The sequence below is a fragment of the Panthera pardus genome, unplaced genomic scaffold (assembly GCF_024362965.1).
Source record: "Panthera pardus isolate Hobbes unplaced genomic scaffold, ASM2436296v1 HiC_scaffold_20, whole genome shotgun sequence".
Taxonomy (NCBI): domain Eukaryota; kingdom Metazoa; phylum Chordata; class Mammalia; order Carnivora; family Felidae; genus Panthera; species Panthera pardus.
Genome location: NW_026526766.1, coordinates 29,326,867 through 29,333,701, shown reverse-complemented (window position 1 = coordinate 29,333,701; position 6,835 = coordinate 29,326,867).

The following is a 6,835-nucleotide window of genomic DNA, read 5'->3' as shown; positions in this document are numbered from 1 at the left end:
GTCTATGTTTCCTTTTAATGGAGAGCTCACTTTCCAGGGTTCTTTATCCAATGGACTGACCCAAATCTTTACTAACAGAAATTTAAGCCTTTTGTCTCACTGCACAGGGTTTCTGTGGTCTTCCACTAATTTTTTACCATTGAACATGGTCAAACCAGTAGATGGGTCTTCTGACTTTCACTCACACTCTTCCCTATTCCTGTTGTGTGACATAAACCCTATTCCCCTGGAAAATCAGAATAAATCAACCCATCCAATGCTTAATCTAACTTTTTCTTGATTACTTAGTGGTTATAGTAGCCTCAAATGATCAAGATGAAAGTCGTAGCTAACAATTAAGTGGTTGTGTACCCATTGGAAGCATTCCTTTCTTCAATATCAAGATTCTAAATCAAGAGACCCTAAAGTAGCAAAGCCAATAAACAAACTTTGCAAGTGACAATAAGGAAAAAAAATGAAGTGGGTGATAAATATAATAGTGAGAGGTGTCATGCTTTCTTCAACTCATTAATTCTGGCAATGGGAAAAACCACACTATTGGTCATTGATTCCGAGTATATAATGTATCCCTTAAGACAACATGCCAACCTCATAAGATGTTGGCAACACACTCAATCTTTAATTGGCTATTTTGTTGTAAAGTGAAATGCTTTTGAATATGTGGGAAGTGAAACCTATTTCATTTTTCCATTGCCTTACTTCTTTATGGAGTGAGCTTCTTTGTCAAAAGCACAAAGATGCATAAGGAATTCAGTAAGACCATGAATGCAATTGCTAGAAGAAACATGGTAGTTGGGAAGCAAATCCAAACCCAAAGTATGTATTTATTTAGACTCATCAATTGTAACAAATGTACTCCTGTGATGGGGAATGCTATTTATGGGGGAGCTATGCTTCTGTGGAGGCAAGGAATACCTGAGAAATAGCTGTATCTTCTGCTCAATTTTGCTGTGATCCTGAAACTGAGCTAAAAAATAAAGTCTATTTAAAAAAAAAAAAAAAAAGTATCTACTTCATGATCATGCCCCCTTCTCTGTAACCAACTTGCCATGGGTCAGGCTGGCTTGTCCTCCCAGGCATAATTGACTGTTTGTTATTGGGAAGGCTTCTAGTCATCAGCAGGCTATTAGTAGTTACATTTTCTGGAAATCAAAAGGAATGCAACATGGATGAATCTTAAAAATATTATGCTCAGTGAAAGAAGCCAGATTTCCAAAAACACTTATTATATAAAATTCTAGAACTGGCAAAACATACTCAATTTATTGTGATTGAAATTAAATCAGTGGTTACTTTGAGAGTGTGGGGTGGGATAAACTAGGTAGCAGAACAAGGGAGCTTTCTGGTGGATAGAAACTTATTTATTTATTTACATTTATTTTAAGTTTATTTATTTTGAGAGAGAGAAAGCACAAGTGAGGCAGGGGAAGAGAGAGAGGGAGAGAGAATCCCAAGCAGGCCCCCCATTGTCAGTGTGGATCCTGATGTGGGGCTTGAACTCACAAATGTGAGATCATGACCTGAGCCGAATTTAGACACTTAACTGACTGAGCCACCCAGGCACCCCAGGGATAGATACTTTCTATATCTTACTCAGAGATATTAATTTGTTAAGTCCTGTGGAGAAATAAAGTTAAGATCTGTGCTTTTTACTGGATGTAAGTGACATCTCAATAAACTTAACACATGATATATGTATGTGTATGTATACAAATATATGTGTGTATGTGTATACGTATATCTGTTCTTTGTCCCACTCCTTTCCATTCCTCCTTTGAGAAGATATAAGATCTAGGATCTAGATAATACAATCCCAGAGAAAGGAAATTCCAAGGCCCAGATGGAGAATGGAGGTCTGCAGGAGGGAATTCTCTAACTAAATAATGGAACAGATAGATCCCTTCACAAGGAAGCCTTAGGACTTCTTGTGGAAAGTTGTACTGAGAGGCAGGTGTGGGAAAGAAAACTAAGGAAAAGAAAATGAAAGGCACTTCATTTCTTCAAACTTCAAAAAGGAAAAATAAGGAAACTACCATGATCAGAGTACTCTATAATACTCAGCTGAGGGTATGGGGCACCTGGGTGGCTCAGTCGGTTAAGCATCCGACTTTGGCTCAGGTCATGATCTTGTGGTTTGTGAGTTCAAGCCCCGCATTGGGCTCTGTGCTGACAGCTTGGAGCCTGGAGCCCACTTTGGAATCTGTGACTCCCTCTCTCTCTGCCCCTCCCCTGCTAATGCTCTGTCTCTCAAAAAATAAATAAACATTAAAAATTTTTTTTAAAAATACTCAGTTGATGATAATATTTACATAATCATAATAATGTAAATACAACATATTAACCAATCCTAAAATTTGTAACATAATTATATTGGGGGACAGAGGAGGGAAGGCTGAAGGGATGGATCCGCTACAGTAATATGAGGTGAGTAGATAAGATGGATGAATGAAAAGTAGGGTACACACATTAGAATTACATACATGTAAATGCCAGGAAAAAATGGCTTAAAAAGTTGAAACTAGTTGCTCGGAGGAAAGGAATGGAGTATGAAGAAAGCAGGAAACACCGTGCTTTGGCACAAACTATTGACTATTATTTCTCTTTATGAATATTATACACATGCCACATTGATAAAATAATAATTACCTAAAAACTGTTGTGGACTTTAAATTGTATTTACAAGGTAACAGCCTTTCCAACTATAGAGTTCAACCTTCTAAGGATGTTTCTAGAGCAACTTGAAAACAAATCTGAAGCCATTTACTAAGTAAAGTAGTTTATTAATTCAAGAGGCTCTGGAGACACACATAACAGACACTGCAATTTATCTTTACTCATTTATTTGTTTACTTGTTTCAGAGATTCAAACTGAAACCATATAAACAAACAAACAAACAAACAAAAACATTGAAAGCAGCTCAGCAGGAAGGAAGAAATGGGAACACTTAACCTCCCTGCTGTGAGTGGGAGTAAGGACACTCTCTCCTTAGGCAATTTGCAGACTGGAAGATCCCTTTACCACCATCAACCAGTCGATTAAATAGGGTACTTCCTCAATTCTAAGATCATCCATTCTGATACCCAATATTAATTTAATAACAACTTTGAATCAGGCAGAGGAGGGGTGACTGGCAAGCCTAGTTTGGCATGAATTGCAAGATGCATGCCAGGTTCAGAAATATTAATATATGAAGACTGTGCATCTTTCAACTGAGGGAAACTTTAAATACCTTGTTTCTTGATTTTCCACATGTCCCATCTGGGGCCTATTGGTTTCAATATATACATATTTTTAAAATTTTATTTGAGAGAGAGAGAGAGAGCGAGAGAGAGAGAGCATGTATGAGCAGGGGAGAGGGGCAGGGGGAGAGAGAGAGAGTCCCAAGCAGGCACCATGCTCAGCATGGAGCCGAATGCAAGGTTCCATCCCATGACCCTGGGATCATGACCTGAGCCAAAATCAAAAGTCAGACGTTCAACCAACTGAGCCAGCCAGGTGCCCCTGGTTTCAGTATTTTTATACAGCTGTTTTACTGAAAGCAGTCTCCAGGGTCTGAGGACCTTGCTCCCTCAGCTGTACTGTCAGCTGCCAACAGCTCTTGACAGAGTCCTTTCCTATGGTTTGCCTTTGGCTTAGAAGAGACATTTTCCCCAAGTTCATGCCCCCTCCCCAGAACAGCTTGCATGGAAGAATGGTGGGGGAGGGGTGTGAAAGGCCTTTGAGCCCCAGAGCTGCCTGGGAGTTGGCTGAGGCCTTTGTTGAGACTGCCGGGCACCTCAGCTTCTCCCTCTGCCCAATCCTGCCTGGGGGATCCCCTCCATGCATGTAAATCCCGAGAACACTCCCCAACAGAGCACCAGTATGCAAATCCCTCAGAGACAGCTTCCTGGGAGGCCAACCTGGAACAAAGTCGAAGTCTAATTTCAGATTTTGGCCTCCTTTCATGCCGAAGGTAAGATTCTCTTGGCATGTAAGGTTTTTAGGCCTGAGGACATCATCCCTCTCAGTGTGAAAATGAAAGCATCATACCTGAAGCCTTGATTTACTTCCTAAGGCCCAGGGCTGGTGCTTTTCTGGGCCAAAGCCATTCTCTTAAGTTCCTGAAGATGTGACTCAGAGGCAGGCTACCATCCTGCTGTACCACTGAAGTGACAGAATCTGACTTCTGAAAATTACTGTCCCTGAGCCTTCATGTCCTTTTGTGTAAACTGAGGGTAAAAGAAAGAATTGCTGGAAAGCATTTAGCACAGGCTAGTGTGTGGCAAGGGCTCACAGAGCATTCTTTCCCATTCCCAGTCATCCGCCCTCACCCATGAGGGCGATTTGCTCTCAACATCCTACATAAGGTCAGGGAAATGGGCTTAGCCTGGCTCAGAGAGGATGCCGCTTGGGGCCTTCAGTGAGGGATAGAATCAACCGGACAAACCTTCCAAGGTGCAGCAGGCCACGGAGGGTGCTGCCTGGGGTCTCACCCCAGCCCCAGGGAAAAGGCCACTGCATTCAATGACCCAAGAGGCATTGAGGAGAGAGCTTAGGCTGCCTCTGGTTCCCTTGGGAACTGGAGGGGGTGTCCGGATGTGTCCCTTTTCTGCGTTCAGCTGGGAATGAGCTGGTGGAGTATTTTCCCCTCCAAGCAGAGAATTATCTGTTCCTCCCCCGCCCCTCCCCCACCTCCTGCCCCATCCACTCGTAGCTCACTGGTTCTCTGGGCAACCCCAGTTAGCAGTTTGGGCCTTTCTTCCTGCACACAATTGACATGGAGCTCCCGAATCTGGTCCATTCAAACATCACATGGAACACTCCGTTTTTGTCACTGAGCTTCTAGAAACGTGATCTTATCCAACCCAGGCAAAATGGAACTGGCTTGTCCTCTCCCAGTGACAGGGTGTTTCCTCCCATGGCATGGCATTTTCTGTAATTTTTAGATTTAACATTTCAAATTATTTTTAATGGGGGCTCCGATAGATGCTAGCTTCTGGTTATTTTTTTTCCCCAAATGCTGAAAGGTTTGATTCTTCCATCTATCCATCAACAAATCTCATTGAATGACGGTGCTCAGTGACCCAGGATGCCACCGGAGACAAAACAGACCATACATATTTTCTGGTCTCCCTGGAAAATTAGTGCAAACACTTTCATCACTGCAGAGAAGGAAAATATGCACGGGGAGGTGAAGATTTGCTTTTGTTTTGTCTTGTTTTGTTTTCCTAAGAAGAGACTTCCCCCTCATCCAAACAGTGAAATTCATATTGTTCTTATTTGTCTGCAAATTAACCAGTTAACTAGAATCCCTACATTCTCTCATTTTTGCAAGCCAAGGCCCTTTTTTCTCTCCACCTCCTAGTCACACTTATTCTAGGATCACCGTCTTTCTCCCCTCCAGGACTGTTTGGAATTCATTCTGGTTTTGCCCTGCCGTGTTAAAAGTAACATTTAAAATATTTTAATTTGATTTCTTATCCCATCTGTCTTCCTTTTTTAACCCCATTTTAAAGAATCCCCTTTACTCTACGAACAGCCTGCTTTTAATTCGGTGGAAAACTGGTTGGATTGCACAGTCCCTTTTCTCTCTCCTGTTAGATTTTCCGTTTTATGAAAAGATACAATCTAACCCTCTGGAAATGAAGCAGGAAGAGAAGCAGGGGCTCCTGGCCTCACTGCAGCCCTCACGTTGTGCTGTCTGGGAAGTCGTCCCCTCTGTTAGGTGGAGAGGACAATTAATCTCTTCCTACATGGAAATGGTGCCTGAATGCTTTAAGATGAAAATGTTTGTGTACAGGGTGGTCTATTTAAAACAGTTCCCATATGATGCAATGCAACTTGAAAAGCAAACCCTTTCAGATGACTCACCCATTTAACAATAATAATTAGCATTGGAGAATCTTGTTTAGAACACTCAGAAGAAGAATAGTTTATGATTTCTTAAGAGTTCACACACTCCCTGGAGCTTCAATCAAGGCAGCGTATTAAAGTCTGACATTCATTTTCATTTGTAAAAATTTGGAGAAGGGGAGACCAGGTTTACCAACAATTTAAGAGAAAAGGACTTAGGGAATTTAGGAGACTTCAAATCCAGCTAAGCCATTAGGGCAACCTAGTTATTCAAACAGCCAATAAGATGTTGGGATGCATTAATAAAAGCATAACGAATGTCTCAAACAACAGAGGTGATGATCCCCTTGTACTCTTTAATGGTCAGGCCATATTTGGGGTATTTTTTCAGTTATAGGTGATGAATTTTAAAATAGATATCAATAAACCAGAAAGCAGCCAAAGAGGACAGCCTGAAAAATGAAAGATCTAGAAACCGTACAAAATAATCATTCCTAGATTAGCTAGGAGAACAGGGTTCAGAGTTAAACAGAATTGGGTTACAGGCCCAGCTCTATAAATTACCAGTTGTGACCTTGGACAACTCACTTAACCTTGCCTCTGTATTATCATCTCTAAAAATGGGTATAATAATACCCAGGAATAAGATCATTCATGTATACCTGATGCCCGGTGCCTGGCATATAACATGTGCTCAATAAGTATTAGTATTATTGTTAACACTGACAACAAAAATCATCATTATGCTATTACTTTCTAGTTGTGTAACAATTTATATGTAACACATAAATTGACTTTGTATTATCATGTTTTCTAACATACACATGTAATATGAGTTGGGCACTGCTGTTCTCATTTTCAGAAGTAGAGAACCTCCTTGGCCCCAAGGATCCTTTCTTTTATGCTCAGCTGCCAAGCACCAATCTCCTATGCCGCTGCCATAAAGTCCTCACAGCTGGCACCAGCAGCTGACAAAGTGAAGCCACCCTAAGTCTGAGGAGG